The sequence below is a fragment of the Sciurus carolinensis genome, chromosome 14 (assembly GCF_902686445.1).
Source record: "Sciurus carolinensis chromosome 14, mSciCar1.2, whole genome shotgun sequence".
NCBI lineage: Eukaryota > Metazoa > Chordata > Mammalia > Rodentia > Sciuridae > Sciurus > Sciurus carolinensis.
In genome coordinates, this window is record NC_062226.1 from 12,471,719 (window position 1) to 12,490,666 (window position 18,948).

The window sequence follows — 18,948 nt, forward strand, 5'->3', positions numbered from 1 at the left end:
AGGATGGCCAACATAGCAACCCATCCAGTAATCCAACAGGACCCTTCCAGAGACCTGGAGGAAGACACATCTACCACATACCAGGTAACAGGCCTGTTGTCAGAACCCTGAAGCAGACTCTCATGTCAGTACCAGTCCCTCATAGGGTCTACCCTGGCTCCACTGGCTATGACAGACCTGGGCTTAGGACACCCTCTAGCACTGTAGTGGCTTCAGCAGTAATGGGTTTAAGAGCCACAATAGACAGTCTTCTCAGAATTCCTGAACAGTTGTATTGTAGGACAGTCACAAACAAAAAGAGATAACAAAAGCTGAACAAAAACTGATGTTGTCAATGAGCAATGGTCGAAGCACAACCCCAAGGATCAAGAACAAGCAAGAAAGCATGACAAAGTAAGGAGCCAGTGACTGAATCTAAAGAGATGTAGATGCATGATCTGTCTGCCAAAGAATTCAAAGTAGCTGTACAAGTGAAGTTTAGTGACCTTCAGGAAAAATACAGAAAAATAATTCAGTAATTTAGTAGAAAAATTTAACAGAGAAATTGAAATGAGAGCAAAATCAAACAAATCCTGGAGCCAAAAAACGAAATGGAGAGATCAAGCAGAAGAAAGACCAAGCAAGGTCTAAGACAAGCAGTTAGAAGATATTCAGTCACAGGAGGTAAAGAATGAAGAAGGTTTATGAGATTTATGGAGCAATATCAAAGAAGTAAATTTTCAGATCACTAGAGCTCAGGATGAAGTAGAGGAAGACAAAGGTGTAGAAATAAGAGTGGAAATTTTCCAAACCTTGAAAAAGACCTAATTCACATGCAGGAAGGTCAAAAGTGCCCTGTCAGATTCAATATGTATTAGACTATCCCAAGACATACTATAATTAAAATGTCAAAAATCGGAGACAAAGAGATGATCTTAAAAGCAGTGAGAAAAAAATAAACAAATAATATAGTTGAAACATATATTAATATAATAATATAATTGAACTATGTATTTGAAGTATGGAAGAAAAGAACTTCAAACCAAGAACATTGTATCCAGCAAAGCTATACTTCATAAATGAAGAAGAGATAAAACCTGCCCAGAAAAATGAAAGCTGAAGACCTGGCTTATAAGAACCCCAACAGGTGTTCTTCAAGCTGAAAGAAATCGATGCTAGTGAACAACATGAAAGTATCCAAAGGTACAAAACTCGCTGGTAAAAATAACACGCAGCCTAATTCAGAGAACTCCAGTGCTATAAGTGGTGTGTATACCACTTATGTCTCCAGCATGAAGATTAAAAGACAAAACTACTAAAAGTAATGAGAACAAATATAAATAAATAAATAAGTAAATATAATGACAATGATTTGTTATAAAATATATAAATTGTGACATAAAAGATTCAAAACGTAGGACAGAAGTTAAAGTGTAGAGGTTTATAATGCAAAGTTAACTTGTTATCAGTTGATAATAATACATTATAAGATTTTTTTGTAAGCTTTATAGTAACAGCCACAGGAGAGGAAACCTACAATGGAAGCACTAAAACTAAAAAGCAAGGATTGAAAACATACTACTAGAGAAAAAAAATCACTTATCAGCAAAGGAAGATAGTAAGAGAGGAAGAGAAGATCTACAAGACTAGAAAATAATTAGCAACATGGCAATTGTGTTTGACTTATCAATAGTAACTTGAAGGTGAATTGATTAAATTGCCAAGTTAAAAAAAAAGAGAGAGAAGAACACACATAGGCTAGAAGTAAAGGATGGAGAAGGATATTCCATAAAAAATAGAAACCAGAAGAGTACAGGAGTAGTTATACTTATGTCAGATAAAGCTTACGTGGTAAACTATAAAAGGGGATGAAGTCATCATACAGCAATGAGACAAGCAGGCAGCAGCCAGCATGGTGGGTGAACAGTGGCGTGGATGACCTGGTTTGGGAGGGAGGCTTCTCCTTGCCCACAGGCATCTCCTGATTTTATGCTGCATTTTAATGGCTACCTACATAGCCTGAACTAAACAGGAATCACGTGTTTCAAAACAGCTGAGAGTTCATTTCAAATATCTCACTATCAAAAGTGATTAGTGAGGTGATAGACATGTTCCTCAGCTTGGTTTAGTCAATTCACATTGTTTTACATATTTTTTCAGGTTTCATGTTGTATTTCATACATGTATGCAATTATAATTTGTCAATTAAAAATAATATTAATTAATTAATTCTCACTACTACTGTAGTGAGAACTGTTGCTAAAAAAATAGGATTAACTGAGGAAGAGGACATAAAAATTGTAAATATACCCCAAGTTGGAAGACCTTAAAATATAGAGCAAATAGTAATAGATCTAAGGAAAAGATAGGCAACAATGTATTAATATTTGGGGACTTTGATGCCTCAATACAGCAATGAACAAACCATCCAGACAGAACATGAACAAAGAAACATTGGATTTAAACTGCCTTCTAGGCCAAATGGACCTCACAGACATTTACAAAATATCCTATCCAAAAGTTGCAGAATACACATTCTTCTCAGATGCACATGGTACTTTCTTCAGGACAGACCACAACTTAAGCCACAAAACAAGCCTTAACAAATTCTGGAAAACCAACATCATATCAACTCTCTTTTCAGACCACCCAGTATAAAATTAGGAATCAATAACAGAGGCAACTTCAGAAATTCCACAAATAAATGGAAATTTAAAAACATCCTCCTGCAAAAGTCAATGAGTTAATGAAGAAATTAAAATTGCTTGATAAATGAAAATAAAAACACAACATATCAAAATCTATGGGATACAATGAAAGCAGTTCTAAGAGAAAAGGTTATAGAAATAAATATCCATATCAAATAAAGAAGAGCAAGCCAGGGTCTGTAGAGCACACTAGTAGTCCCAACCACATGGGAGGCTAACACAGGAGAATTATTTGAGCCTAAGTGTTTGAGGCCAGCCTGAGCAACACAGAAAGACAAAATGATAATAAAGGTCCTAATGTTGCACCTCACCACAAGGAACTAATAAAACAAGAACAAACTAAACACAAAATTAGTAGATGGAAAGAAATAACAAAGATCAGAGTCAAAATAAGTAAAATGGCAATTAAAACTACTCAAAAGATCAATGAAACAAAGAATTGGTCTTCTGAAAAGATTTAAAAATAGAAAATTTTTTATACTTTAGTATGTGGCTATATTAATTAAAAATGAGAAGGCTCAAATAAAATCGGAGACAAAGGAAACATTACAACTGATACTGTGGGAATGAAAAGGGTCATAAGAGACTCTCTAAATAATCACAAACCAACAAATAAAAGTCTAGGAGAAATGGATAAATTCCTGAACACATACCACCTAAAAAATTGAATTATGAAGAAACAGAAAATCTGAATGGACCAATAATGAGCAATGAGATTTTATCAGTAATAAAGAGTCTTCCATCAAAGAATAGATGAGGACCTGATGGTTTTATTGCTGAATTCTACTGAACATTTAGGGAAGAACTAATACCATTCTTTGCAAACTACTCCAAAAAATTGAAGAAGAGGGAATTCTTCCAAACTCATACCCTGAGGTTAGCATTGGTTTGATATCAAAAAACAGACAAGGAGATAATAACAACAACAGCAACAACCAAAAGAACACTATAGTCCAGTATCCATGATGAACATAAATGCAAAATCCTCAACCTAATATTTGCAAGTTGAATACAACAGAACATTAAAAAGATCATCCCATGATCAAGTAATATTTATCCTAGGGATGCAGGGATGAATATGCAAGTCAAAATATGCAAAGCAACAAACACAATACATCATATTAACAGAGTGAAGGACAAAATCCATATGGTCATGTTAATAATGCACCAACAAGCATTTGACAAAATGCAACATCCTTTCACAACAAAAGCTCTCAACAAATTAGGTACAAAGGAAAGTATCTCATCACATTACACAATCTCATCAAATCCATATCCAACATCATAGTGAACAGGGAAAGGTTGAAAGTTTTTCCTCTAAAACCTGGAAAAGCACAAGGAAGCCCACTTTCACCACTTCTATTCAAAGTGGTACTGGAAATCCTAGACAGAGAAATTATGTAAGAAAATTAATAAAGAAATATAAGTTGGAAGTGACAATATTAAACTATCCCTACTGACAGACAACATGATCATATACATAGAAAACCGTAAAGACTCCACCCAAAAAAAATGCTAAAATTAATAAAATTGCAAGATATAAAACCAACATACAAAAATCAGTAGCATTACCATGCAATAATAGTGAACTATCTAAAACAGAAATTAAGAAAATAACTCCATTTATAACAACTACAAAAAATAAAATACCAGCAATTCAATAAAAAATGAGCAAATGGCCTGAATATACAGTTCTCAAAAGAAGTGGAAATGACCAATAAATATATGGAAAAAAATGCTCCATATCTTCAGCCACCAGGGAAATGTAAATCAAAACTGGAATGAGATTTCATCTCACACTATTTAAAATGACTATTATCAAAAACCAAATAAATATAGCCAGGTGCAGTGGTGCAACACCTGTAATCCCAGCAGCTTAGGAGGCTGAGCCAGGAGGATTGCAAGTTCAAAGCCAGGCTCAGCAACTTAGCATGGCCCTAAACAACTAAGTGAAACCCTGTCTCAAAATAAAAATAAAAAGGCCTGGGGATGTGGCTCAGTGTAAGCACCTCTGGGTTCAATCCCTGGTACAAAAGAAAAAAAAAGTAAATAAATGCACACATACATCAATAAATAAATAAATGCTGGTGAGGGTGTGAATAAAAATAAACTCTACAGTGTTGATAAGACTGCACATAATAATTCAATACACATAAATTTCAGTCACCGTGAGTGCATGAATATGAGCAAAGGTAGTTCCTCCGGAGGCACCTGCAGCTGGCAGTGGCCAGGAAAGATCTCTCAGAGAAAGGCACATTGGAGTAAAGACCTAGGACATTTCCAGGACACACAGTTCCAGAGGTAGGGATGAAACAGTACATACTGAATGAGACAGGCGTGGCTCCAGGAAAAAAAAAAAAAAAAAAAAGAATGCAAATTAGTTCAGCTATGTGGATAACAGTACGGAGGTCCTCAAACACCTAAATCTAGAACAACCAAATGATCCGGCTATCCCTCTCCTGGGTATATCTCCAAAGGAAACGAAGCCAGCATACAAAAGAGATGCCTGCATACCATGATAACTGCAGCTATACTCAGCCAAGATATGGCATTGTTGGAAGAAAGCCTAGTTCTTGGCTGGCAGCAGTGAACGTCTCAAGTGTGTAAGGAAAACTTGCAGGGAGGAGTGTTCTGCTTCAGCTACGTTGGAAAGTAAACTACTGCCCCAAACTGACTCAGTGTTACCAAGGGAACCCGTATAGGAACCTGGTAGTCTGATCCCCCATGGCTCAAGAAACCTATAAAATGTATAGCTGTTCCCACAATAAACAAGTTTGCAGGCTGCTCGCCACAAACCTGCTTCCACCCAACTCCTGGAGTCTGCATCTTGACTCCGCGCCCTTACCCCGCGTGTGAGCTAGCCTGGCACAAGAGAAACTACATGGGATCAGCCTCGGCACCTGTCAACTGATGAATGGATAAAGAAAATGTGGTATATACACAGAATTGAATCTGACATAACTTTCCCAGGTACGTGTAGGAATAGACCACAGTGGTTCTCAACATTGTGTTCTTCCATAAGACTGGGATCCTAATTAGAATAAGACATACTCCATGTTTGTATAAATGTATCAAAATAGTTTATACTTGTCATGTATAACTAAAAAGAACAAATAAAAAGAAAAGAATGGAATCCTGTCATTTGCAGGAAAAATGAATGGAACTGGAGGACATCATGTCAAGCAAAATCAATCAGATACAGGAAGTATCACGTTTCCTCTCATTTGTTATAACTAAAAAACAGTGAAAAATAAACGAAAGATGACCTGAAAGTGGAAAAGGGATTATTAGGGACAAGGAAAAGGGTTTGGGGAGGGTAGAGAGCAGAGGGCAAGAGAGGGTAGGTGGAAGGGCAAGTATATATAATGAACACACGATGTGTGCATTTATGGAAATGTCACAGTGAAACTCATTAATCTGTGCAATTCATATGTGTTAATAAAAATAAGTGAATAATAAAATACCAAGGAATAAACTTAATAAGGAAGTGAAAGAACTCTACAATGAAAACTATAAAACATTGATAAAAGAAATCCAAAAAGAAAAAAATAGATATTTTATGTTCAGAAGGAATCAGATTACTAAAATGTCCATATTGCCCAAAGAAATTTATAGATCCAAGGCAATCTCTATCAAAACATCAATATTCCTCACAGAAATGGAAAATTTCTAAAATTTCCTAAAATTTATGTAGAACCACAAATGACCCCAAATAGTCAAAGTAATCTTGAGTTAAAGGAACAAAGCTGAAGACATTACACTACCTGACTTCAAAAGATACTATGGAGCTCTAGTATCCAAAACATTGTGGGACTAGCACAAACACAGGTTCATACACCAGTGGAACAGAATTGAGAGCCCAGAAATAAATCATTTTTCAGTCAACTGATCAACTGATTTTTCTTTTCTTTCTTTCTTTTTTTTTTTTTTTTGGTACCAGGGATTGAACTCAGGGACACTGAACCACTGAGCCACATCCCCAGGCCTATTTTGTGTTTTATTTAGAAACAGGGTCTCACTGAGTTGCTTAGCACCTCACTTTTACTTAGGCTGGCTTTGAACTAGCAATCCTCCCATCACCACACCCCACCAGCCAACTGATTTTTGACAAAGATGCCAAGAAAGCAAAATGAGGAAAGACAATCTCTTCAATAAATGGTGCTGAAAAAATTGTATATACACATGAAATGGATAGAAACTGGACCCCATCTATACAAAATCAACTCAAAGTGGAGTAAGCCTAAATGTAAGACCTGAGGTTATGACAATCTAGAAGAAAATATAGGGGAAACACTTCATTACATTGGTCTTGGCAAGGATTTTGGAGAAGTCCTCAAAAGCACAAATAACAAAAGCAAAAACAGACAAATGGGATTACATCAAGCTAAAAACCTTTTGTAGGGCAAAGTAAATAATAGACAGTGAAAATACAACCTACAGAATGAAAGAAAATATTTGCAATACATAGGACAAGGGGTTAATATCCAAATATATAAGGAATTCAAACAACTATATTGCAAAACAAATTTTTAAAACCCTATTCAAAATATAAGCGAAAGACCTCAATACACATTTCTCAAGAAGACGTTCAAATGGTCAACAGGCATATGAAAAATTCTTAACATCAGTGATTGTCAGGGAAATGCAAAGCAAAACCACAATGAGACATCACTCCACACCTGTTAAAATGACCATTCTCAAAAAGACAAAAGATGAGTGTTGGAGAGGGTGTGGAGAAAACAGAACTCTAAACACACTGTTGGTAGGGATGTAAATTAGCATAACCACTATGGAAAACAGTATGGAGCTTCCTCAAAATATTGAAAATGGAACTACCATATGATTCAGCAATCCCACCACTGGGTAAATATCTAAAAATAATTTTTAAAAAAGAAAACAGTAGGTCAAAGAAATATCTGTACTCTAAACAACTGCCAATGGAATAAACCTAAGTGTCTCCCAACTGATGAATGTGGTCTACATACACAAAGGAATACTATTCAGCTATAAAAAGAACAAAATTCTGTCATTTATGATAACATAGATGATCCTGGATTACGTTAAGAGAAATAAGCCGGGCACAGAAAGATGAATACTACATGCTCTCACTCACTTGCAGAATCTTAAACAGTCCATCTCTTAGAAGCAGAGAGTAGAAGGATGGTTACCAGAGGAATGGGTGATTAGGGAGGAAGACAGAATGGCAAGTTGTTGATCCAAGGACACACTGTTAAAATTAGGAAGAATATTTTAGAAGGTGTGTATCAAGAATATACAAATAAAGGAGGACAGAAAGTAGAAAAGTGATTTCTTGGAGCTGGGAGGTGGATGGGGAGGATGCGAGGGATAAGAAATGACCACTAATGGTTCCGAATTTCTTTTTATGTGATAGAAATGTTCTAAAACTGATTGTGACTAAGGTTGCTCCACTCTGTGAAGACACTAAGAATCACTGTGCTCTATCATTTGAGTCAGTGAATTGCACGTGTGAATTATATCTGAATAAAGTCATTGTTTTATAAAAGGAAGAGGAGGAGGTTACAGAAAGTGATGGGGGAGAGAGTGCCAAAGGGGTGTGGAAAAGTCAAATCCATCATTAGGAGGATGCTGCAATAACCTAGGTGCAAACTATGGCTTTGACCAGAGCCTTGGTAGGGAAAGAGAAGAGTTATCTAATCTGGAAGCTAAAATCATGAGGATCTTTAAAGAAATAAAATCCATACTGATGGATGACAGATAGAATGGGAAAATTTGTTCTAATTCCAGCAACACCTACCCACTGTGTGCTTCTAGTGCTAGCCTGCTTGATTCCCATTTCCTCACATTTGTCCTAGTGTGGACCCTGCAACTAGACATTTATCAGACATTATTAGACATTTATCAGAGGCATCCTTCCAACGTACATTGCATTTGTGGTTTGCAAACTGATTTTACATACAATTCTTCACTTTTCTTTGAAGAGTGTTAGAAGTAGATTTTATGTTTATCTCATGGATGAGGAAAGTGAAACTTAGAGCAATGATTTTGCCAAAGATATTGTGAGTAGATGGTGAAGCAAAGGTTTGAACCTACATCTGCCCTGTTCTCCGAGTGCTTTCATATGCCCTGTCACAGCTCCATAAAAATGCAGCTCCCAGACACGAGGGGAAAGGAAGGACCTGTCTCTAACATTTGGTAAGGGACTGAACATGACGTTGACTTTGAAAGCTTGTTGTCACTGCAGTCAAGATGTGAGAATAGAAATTTTCCATGTTGAAAAATAGCACTCATCACATCTATTTCTGGTATAAACTCTTGAAGTCTTACTAAAACATAAGGAGGTGTTGTTTCAGACCCATTCTGGTTGGGATCCAGGCTCTCAAGAAGAGTGCTTAATAGCTTTGACCTTGCTGCTGACAAGCACTTCAACTTACTCATTCCTGGATCCAAGTGCCAGGCACACTGCTTGGCACAGAGCAATAAGTGTTGGTTGAATCCAGTTGAAATGGAGATTAATAAATAAAAGAGAAGCAGAAGAAAAGAAGAAGCCTGATTCAACAGTGCACACCTGAAATCCCAGCTCCTCAGGAGCCGAGGCAGGAAGATCACAAGCTCAAGACCAGACTGGGCAATAGCCAGATCCTGTCTCTAAACTTAAAAAAAACTTTTTTAAGCATTGGGGATGTCGCTCAGTAGCAGAATGCCTCTGTGTTTAATCCCCAGTACTGAAGAAAGAGGGAAGGGAGGAGGAAGGAAATGGGAGGGGGAAGGAGGAAGGGAAAAAACAGGAAAGAAGAAAATGAGAAAAGTAAAATCCCCAGTGGTCAAGAGTGCAAACTTTGCCTCTTAGTCACTGGGTGACTTCGGACAGGTGACCTAACCTCTCAGCACATTGGCTTCTGGTTCATAAAATGGGATTCACAATGACATCAACCTCCAGTGTGTGTTGTGAGGTCTAAATGGGGTAAGGTGTCTAAGTGTGCTTAGAAGAGGGTTTGACTCAGTAAGCATCATCACAATTTTTGTTAAGACTGTAAAGAAACCCCACCACTGAAAGGAGGTGAGGGCAGGAATAAGCAATTTGGACAAGAAGGACTTATCTTCCCACAGAACAGGGATGAGGAGTCTGATGGAGACAGTAAGCTTCCCCACATGCCTTGGCCAGGAGGTTTCAAAGTAAGCAGACACCAGAAGGGAACATCTAACTTCTTACAGAGCAAATGGAACACCATGATGCTAGACTAGGGCAGGAAGGGTCAGCTAGAGCAGAAGAGCTGACACAGTTAAGTTATGGAGTGCAACTGGGGAAAGACGCAGACACACAGTAGGTGCAAATGGGCTGGGCCAGGAGGGGAGGCTAGAAAAGATGCTGTAGGAGGACTTGAAGGTCAAGTTGGAGCCTGTACTATCTTATCAGTAAGGTTTAAGCCAGTGGGTGCAATAGTGCTTGGTAAACCACGTGCCTCTCTTCCACTGTGAGATGCTATTACATTTGCTTCCTTCTGTCTCTTCAGTTTTTGACACTTCAATTCCCTTTTGGTCCAAGAGTGTAGTTTTTGAACTTAGCTATGCATTAAAATCACCCATTGTGGAAACAAAACAAGGAAAAATATTGTTGAGAACTAGCTCAGAGGATTGAGTCATGGACAGCAAGTATTTAGCTCAGTACCTGACACAGACTAAAGATTCCATGTGTTTTAGGCATGACTGTTACTTATCTTAATTGCATACCCATTTTCAAGTCATACAAAACATGAATAAATACTTTTCTTACAAGGTCCACAAGTGCAGGTGAAGGTGGTCAAACAATAAAAAAAAATATGAAAACTGGAATATTTTGCAAAGAAACACAAAATAGTTGCTTTCAGGGACACTCGGAAATCCTGGAAAGGGAAATGGGTTGGTGGGAAGTAAAGAAGAAGCAAATCAAGAAGGGGAGAAGGAGGAGGAGGTGGTCAGGGTGTTTACCATCCCCTTGCTATTGAAGAGAACACCAAGAATCAGAGAGGTCAGGTCGACAGGCCCCTTCATGGGCACAGGCTCGCGGGCCTGCTGGAAGCTGAGGAAGGAACAGGAGAGACGAAAGAAACCCCACATTTTCTCATACCCCCACCTCTTCTTATGGGAAAGTTATATCATTTGAAGTCAATAATAAACTGGATCTGACTAAAGTCACAACTAAGCCAGGATCTCGCTCAGTTATAAACTAGACTGATGCAGTTTCCCAACTGTTGACCACACAGGAAAATGGGCATGTTTGGGGGGAGGCTAAATATTACTTATGTATTTTCTACTATTATTTAACACATGAAAAAGCAAGCTGTGACCCATCATCAGGAAAGAAAATAGTCCATATAGCAAGTTCCAGAGAGGTTCTGTATGCCTAGGTATCAGAGAAGGACTTTAATATAACTTTGACAAAAATATTAAACAGCAAAGTGGAGGAAGTTGGCAACATGCCTGAGTGGATGGAGAATTCCAGCAGTGAAAAGGAAATAGTCAAATGAAAATGTGAGGAAAAAAATTATCTAACAAAAGGACTTTTTTTGTGTATGTGTATACCAAAACTTTATATTGTTCACTTAAAATATATACAAAAAATAAAAAACCATTTTGAGGGCATGCCTGTAATCCCAGCAACTCAGGAGGCTGAGGCAGGAGGAATCACAAGTTCAAGGGAAGCCTCAGCAATTTAGCAAGACCCTAAGTGACTTAGGGTCTGTCTCAAAATAAAACATAAATAGGGCTGTGGATATGGCTCAGTGGTAAAGAACTCCTGGGTTCAATCTCTGGTACCAAAATCAAAAAATCTTTTAGAAACTAAAATAAAGAATTTTCTCAATGGGGCTTATGAGCACACTCAAACAGCTGAAGAAAGCTTCAGTGAATCTGATTTACTTATTTTTATGTGGTGCTGAGGATCTAACCCAGTGCCTCACATATGCAAGGCAAGAGTTCTACCCCTGAGCCACAGCCACAGCCCACAGAATCAGTGAACTTGCAGACATGTCTGTAGAGACATGTCTCATACAAACTGAAACCCAGGAAATATGGAGAAATGCAGCCTCCGTGGTATGTGGGACAAAAGGAAACGATCCCACACATCTCAAACTGAGGTTTGAGAGGAAGAAGGGGAAAAAACAAAATCTTGAGGACAAACAGTGCTTATCTCTAGGCATCAAAGTGGAGGTGTTTTAAAAAAAATACTTCTAGATGTTGACAGACTTTATTTTATTCATTTATTTCTATGTGGTGCTGAGAATCGAATTCAGTGCTTCATACATGCGAGGCACGTGCTCTAACCCTGAGCCACAACCCCAGCCCAAAAGTATAGGTTTTTAAACTCTGTTTCTCCTTATAGGATCCTAACTCTCTGACTATTAACACTATTTATTTCACAAGTATGAAAGAATATTTTTACAGATAAACTGGAAAATTCTACTTTTTTTTTGTTTTGAACATCAGCAATGTAGTTCATTAATGGAGTTTGAAGGTGAAGATAAAGACACTGGTGAGGAGGGGGGATTGTGACTGCTGACTGTGTGTGTCAAATTTGAGAGGGACAGGGTGACCAGATATTTGGTACAACATTGTGCATGTTTCTGGGAAGGTATTTCAGGAATAAGATTAAGATTTAAATTAGGGGAATTGAAATAAAGCACATTATTCCACATAATGTGGATAGGCTTCATCAAGTCAGTTGAAGACCTTAAGAAAACAAAGACTGACCTCCTCAGGGCAAAGGAATTCTATCAGCTGACTGCCCTTGAACTAGAACTGAAACTCTGGGTCTCCAGCCTGCCAGCCCTCCTGGCAGCATTTCAGAATTGTACTTGCCAAACCTCCACAATCACATAAACCTATTCTCTACATTAAATCAATTCCTCTCTCTCTCTCTCTCTCTCTCTCTCACACACACACACACACACACACATACACACATGTTCCTTTGGTTCTGTTTCTTTGTATAACTCTGACTAGTACGAGTATACCATACCTATGTGCCAGAATGATCCATATTAAGATTTTTATTATCTTTAATTGATCTCCTACAAGTGTCAAAAGGCAGTCACAGATAATAATACCTAAACAAATGAGAACTGTGTCTCAATAAAACTTTATGGACATCGACATTTGAATTTCATCCAGTTTTCATCTGTTACAGAATATTCTCTGACCCATCCTGGTGAGAAATAATGTGCTGTGATAGATTAGCGATGTCTACCATGGACATGGAATGGGGAGATTGTAGCAGACCAGTTATATATCCTCTATCCCTGCCCTGTACCAAATCCCAAACCAGGTGGTGTGGGGGTCCTCTCTGCCACTTCCCGTGTGGAGGAGAAAAGGGTTAACTGCCAGAGAAGGACGTTGGTGATTTTTCTATTACCCAAAAAACTTATCTACTCAATAAACACACAAGACTCTTTGTATGAGAGGGGGCATGACGGGTCTGGCCATACCAGCTCTGGCCTCTTACAACAACTTACCCAACTCTCCTTTATTTATAATATACAGGTAAAGGAGGCAAGGACCAGGAAGAGCTTCTTCTGTGATGGACAGGATAGGGTGGAGTTAGGGAAGTCATCCTCTTAGGGGGAAAATTCCAGAAGGAGACAGGGAACTACTCCCATGCAGCGCCACATACTTCCTCGCAGTTCCCAGAAGCCAGGTCTCTGCGTCCCATGGCTCAACCTAGTCTGATTCTGCTCAACAAGGACAGCTTCCCACAAGGAGGCATTCCCCAAGCACCTAACGCTTCTTCACACCACCCTGCTTTTGTATGTGATTGCAATATCTTTGCCTCTCTTCTCCACTTAGTCAATGCCTAGCAGCCATTCTTTAAGGCCTTTTTCTCTGTAGCTTTCTCTGAGCATCCTTCCTTATCCTTTGAGCCAACAGGGATTAAAAATTCCATTGTACTTTTAACATCAGTTTACTATGGCAATTATTGCATAGATCTGGGTAGCAGGAGGAGCTGTGCATCAGAGAGTTCTTAGTAGACGGTCTGAGAAGACAAAAGAGATTCGTGGTACTCTGTGGTGGGAAAAGTAAAGTTCAAAGGAGTAGAGGCATTTGGGGATTTGTGCGGAGCAATAAGAAGACAAAAGATACCTCTAAAAGTAGTCAAAGAATGAGAGGTCCTCACCCTTCAAGGTACCAGTGAGGGTGGCTAAGTGACATCCCAGGATACTGAGAGCAGTAATGAAGAGAGCATAATCCAGGTACAACCACATGTGACCAGAAGTCCTGCCCTGGAGCAAACACTAAAGGGAGAAGGAAAAAGATCCTAGGTGGAGGCACAAAATATAGGAAGATGTGAAGTGCAGTGGAAAGGATAAAACTGTGAACAAATCTAGACAAGTATTGCCTGTTAAAGGCAATAGTAAACCAGGTGTGGGGTCACACGTCTGAAATCCCAGCAGCTCGGGAGGCTGAGGCAGGAGGATCACAAGTTCAAAGCCAGCCTTGGCAAAAGCGAGGTGCTAAGCAACTCAGTGAGGCCCTGTCTCTAAATAAAATACAAAATAGGTCTGGGGATGTGGCTCAATGGTTGAGTGACCCTGAGTTCAATCCCTGGTACCCAGAAAAAATAAAAGCAATAGTAAGTGTGTCATGTGAGGTTTAAAATATTTCTTAAATTAAAATACATTACAATGATAGCTCAAAAGGCAACAGGTGAACAAATGGAGTTAAGTTATTCTAGGGTTCTTGCATTTGCTATTTTAGAATGGCAAAAATACTAAGAAATATTAGGCTTTAATAAACAAACAACGTATATTATAATGTCTAAGGTAAACACTAATAGTTTAAAATTTAGAAGTTATGAAGTTTATAACTAACAAGCTAATAAAAGGATGAAATTAAATAATAAAAGTCATTCAAAAGTAGGCAGGAAAAGAGAGACAAAAGGAACAGAAAATAGTAAGGACAAAGAGAAAATATTTATCAAGATGGCAGAGTTCTGATTCCACTAATGGCAAAGCATCTTGTCTCAGATTCTCCCATATTAATAATTTTTTAATTATTGGGAGGAAAACTCTAAACGGAAAATATTTGTTTGAAGGCTTTGGAGCATAACCCAAAGCTGGCAGCAAGTGGAGGAAATTAGCTCTGAAAGAAGAGAAGCACCTGGTGAGGTTCGAATGTAACTGGCGAGTCTCCTGAGGGCACCACCCAGTTCACACCATGCAGGGTGCCTAAAAAAAAGCAGGAAGCTACTGTATCTGGAACAATGGAGGGACATCACACACGTCTTGTAGACGTTCTAAGTATAATACAGGAATACTACAAACAACTTTCTGCCAATAAATTTTAAAACTGAAGAACAAATTCCTTTTAAAAAGGAATAGACTCAAGAAAAATGAGGAATCTAAATAACTCTTAAAAATTAAATTCATGATTTGAAATCCTCCCAAAGCAAAATCTCCAAACCCCGATGGTCTCATTAAGTTTTCTCAAACATTTAAAATAGAAATAATAGCAACCTGCACAAACTCATTCTGAAAATAAAGGTGTGGCTATCTCCCAATCTATTTTATGAGACAGTATTGAAAACCAAAAAAGATACCATAGATTTAAAAACCAAAGATCTGTCAGAAATCTACAGACCAATATCCCTTATGAACACCGACACAAAAATCTATTTAAAATATTATCAAATTAAATCTAACAAAATAGAAAAGGATACAATTTCATTTCCAATGATGAATCCCACATAATTTACCTTATCAATAGAGTAAAAAGGAAAGAAAAAAATGATCATTTCAATAGATGCAGAAAAAGCATTTGCCAGAAATAAATTCAGTGATAAAATATAAACCTCAGTGAGCTCAAAATGGAAAGGAACTTTCTCAGACTGATGAAGGCCATTCCACAAAACACAGCTAACAGCACACTTCATGCAAAAACTAAACATAGTCACCCTAAGATAAGAACAAGGGAAGGTGTCTTCTCTCACTGATCCTATTAAATACTCAGGTTAGCAATATGGCAAGAAAAGGAAATAAAAGGCATACATGTTGAAAGGAAGAGGAAAAACTGTTTTTATTCAACATTATCATCTACATAGAAAGACCCAATAAATCTACAAAAAAAATCTACTGAAAACAATATACGAATTTAGCAAGGTTACAGAATACAAAAAAAAAAAAAAAAAAAAAAAAAAAACCTAAGCCAAATTAAACTTTAAAAACAGTTCCATTTACAATATAATCAAAAGCCTTAAGTACTTCAGGCTGAATTTAATAAAATCATACAAAAAACCTGTAACTGAACGTTAGAAAATAACACTGAGTTAAAGAAACTAAACCAATGAAAAGATACACCATGCTCCTAAACTGGAAGGTTCACTATCAAAATATCAGTTCACAACTTCATCTTTGGATTCGACACTGTGCTCATCAAAATCACAGCAGATGTTTTTATAGAAATTGACAAATGATTCTAAGACTTGTATGGAAATGCAAAGGACCTGGGAAGTCAAAATAATCTCAAAAAAAAAAAAGTTGGAGCACTTATACTGGACAATTTTAAGAGTTACTAAGAGCTACTTATTACAAAGCTACAAACCAGTGTGAGTAATAATAAGCATAAAGAAATCAGTGAAAAGTAACAGTCCAGAAATAGACACATGTACACCGTCACCTGATTCTTCTTTATAACAGTGCCAGTGCAATTAAATGTGAGATGTCTCAATGGGAAAAAAATAAAATAAAACCCAACCCTATCTCACATGATACATAAAAATTAAATTAAAATGGATTTCAAACCTAAGCATAAATCTAAAGCTTCTAGAATAAAAAAAAATGAGAGTATATCTTCATGACTTTGCAGTAAACAGATTATCTTAGACCAGAGCAGGATCTGGGGGAACACTAGCCACAAGAGAAAAATGGTAAGTTGGACTTTCTTAAAATATTTTAAATTATATTCTTCAAACTTACATTAAAAAGATAAAAGAGCAAATCACAGAATAGGAGAAAATATTTGAATATCTCCAACTTACAATAGTGACAACCTAATAAGAAATGGGCAAAAGATTTGAACATACACATCATAAGAGAAGATACATAAATGACCAGTGATATATGAAAAGATACTCAATGTCATTAGTCATCAGGAAATTAAAATTAAAATTACAGTGAGGTCCACTTGATAACCCACAAGGAGAATGGCTACATTTAAAAGACTTATAAGAACCAGGCGTTGCCAAAGATGCAGAACAACCAAACTTCTCACTTGCTGTTGAGGGGAGTGCACCTTGGCACAACCACTTTGGAAAACTATGTAGCAGTTTCTCATAAAGTTAAACACACACCTAGCACATGATACAGCAATTCTCCTCCAAATATCTATTCAAAAGAAACTGAGACATATATCCACAAATGACTTGCATCAGATGTTCATGATAGTTGTATACATAATAGCCCAAAGGTAAACAAATTACTGTATATATACACAATGGAATGCTACCCAGGATTAAAAAAGAACAAACTACTGGTAAGACAAAAACATGGATTATTTCACAAGACATCACATTGAGTAGAGAAGCAAAAAACAAAAAAGGGTATGTAGTATAAGGTCATCACATGAGGTTCAAGAAAAGGCTATCAATGTGCCTAATTATTATGGTTTAGATGTGGTGTCCCCCCAAAAGCTCACGTGACAATGCAAGAAGGTTTGGAGGAGAAATGATCGGGTTATAGCCTTGATTGGTCCCTGATGGGATTAACTGAATGGTAACTGGAGGCAGGTGGGGCGTGGCTGGAGGAAGTGGTTCAGTGGGGGCGTGGCTTTGGGGTATATATTTTGTATCTGGCAAGTCTCTCTGCCACGCTCTTCCACCATGATGTTCAGCCTCACCTGGACCCTAAGGAATGAAGCCAGCCTTCTAAGGACTAAGAGCTCTGAAACCATGAGCCCTCAAATAAACTTTTCCTCCCCTAAATTATGATAGTTGAGTCCTTTAGCCACAGCAGCAAAAAAGCTGACTAAAACACTAATAGTCTAGTAGTCAGACTAGTAGTTACCTCTGTAAGTTTAAAAAAATAAGTTTAATCTGTACACTTAAGATTTGAACATTTTAATGTATGTCAAATACACCTCATTACATGTTTTCAAATAATTTTAAGCTGCCACACTGTCTTTGATCATTTATCTGTTCTGCTCTTTTCCTAGCCCAGTTATGCCCTCAAGTACCTGTTTTCTATGCCAACTTGGACATGTCTTGAAATCCTTTCAATGGTGAGATTCCTCACTCCCTCTCTCATTTGCGAGCAATTTTGTGTCCAGGTCAGCTGCCATTCTAAATGCCAGCTCCAAATTCTGTTATAAACAGAGGACATTAAAATATTCCACTGGAGCTCTTAGTTGGAAAACTTATTTTGTATTTTTCCAAATCATCAAAGACTTCATCTCTGATCTCTTGTCTGGCTGTGCAATAAGGATAATTAGTTTCAGACCAATAAATGGAATGCTATCCAACAATGATAACCATCCAGAGATCTGTTTATTTGAGACACCTCTGGGCACATGCCTGATCTACTGCGTTTTTCAAAGGCTTCTGGATTTATTTAAGAGTTGAAAGAAAGACTATATTGTCCCAAAATGCTAAAATAAAATGACAAAACTGTGTATTTAAATGTCTGTAAAATGTAATGTTAGCAAACTAAAAGTTACCTCAACATATATATGTAAATTACACATGTGTAAATTATACTACATGGATGTATTTAATGTTTGATATACTATAGAATGAGACATCCAAAAACAATTTTCCTCAATAGCATGAAGTTCAGAAAAATATTTCCTTGATTATATTTCATGCTATAACTTTTCTGACACTTACCCCAACCCTCTTCTTTTCTTATTTACATGGTGAATGCAAAAGCTTCTTTCATTTCTGCAATCACAAGGGAAGTTAGCCAATGTGGTCCTGGGAACCAGAGGCCCAAGCTCCTGAACAGAGAACCTGCGGAGGCCAGTGGTCAAGAACTAGGCCTTGGCGCTTGTCAGAGCCTCTGCCTTTGGAGATCCCTCCGCCTGAGGCACTTGCGGAGTCCCTCTGTTTCTTAGTCTTCTGCCCTGCATGCCATCCCAAGGTGTGTCAGGTGACAGAGGGTTCCTTGGGTCACATGATTCAGGATTGTGCCATCAAGCTACTTCCCTCAACTCAGCATCCCAGATCCTGGGAAATTCCTAGGGCATAGATCATTTGAATGCGTGCTACAGTTTTTGTTTCCTCTGACCTTCAGGGTAGAGTGGAAAGACTATTCTTTCA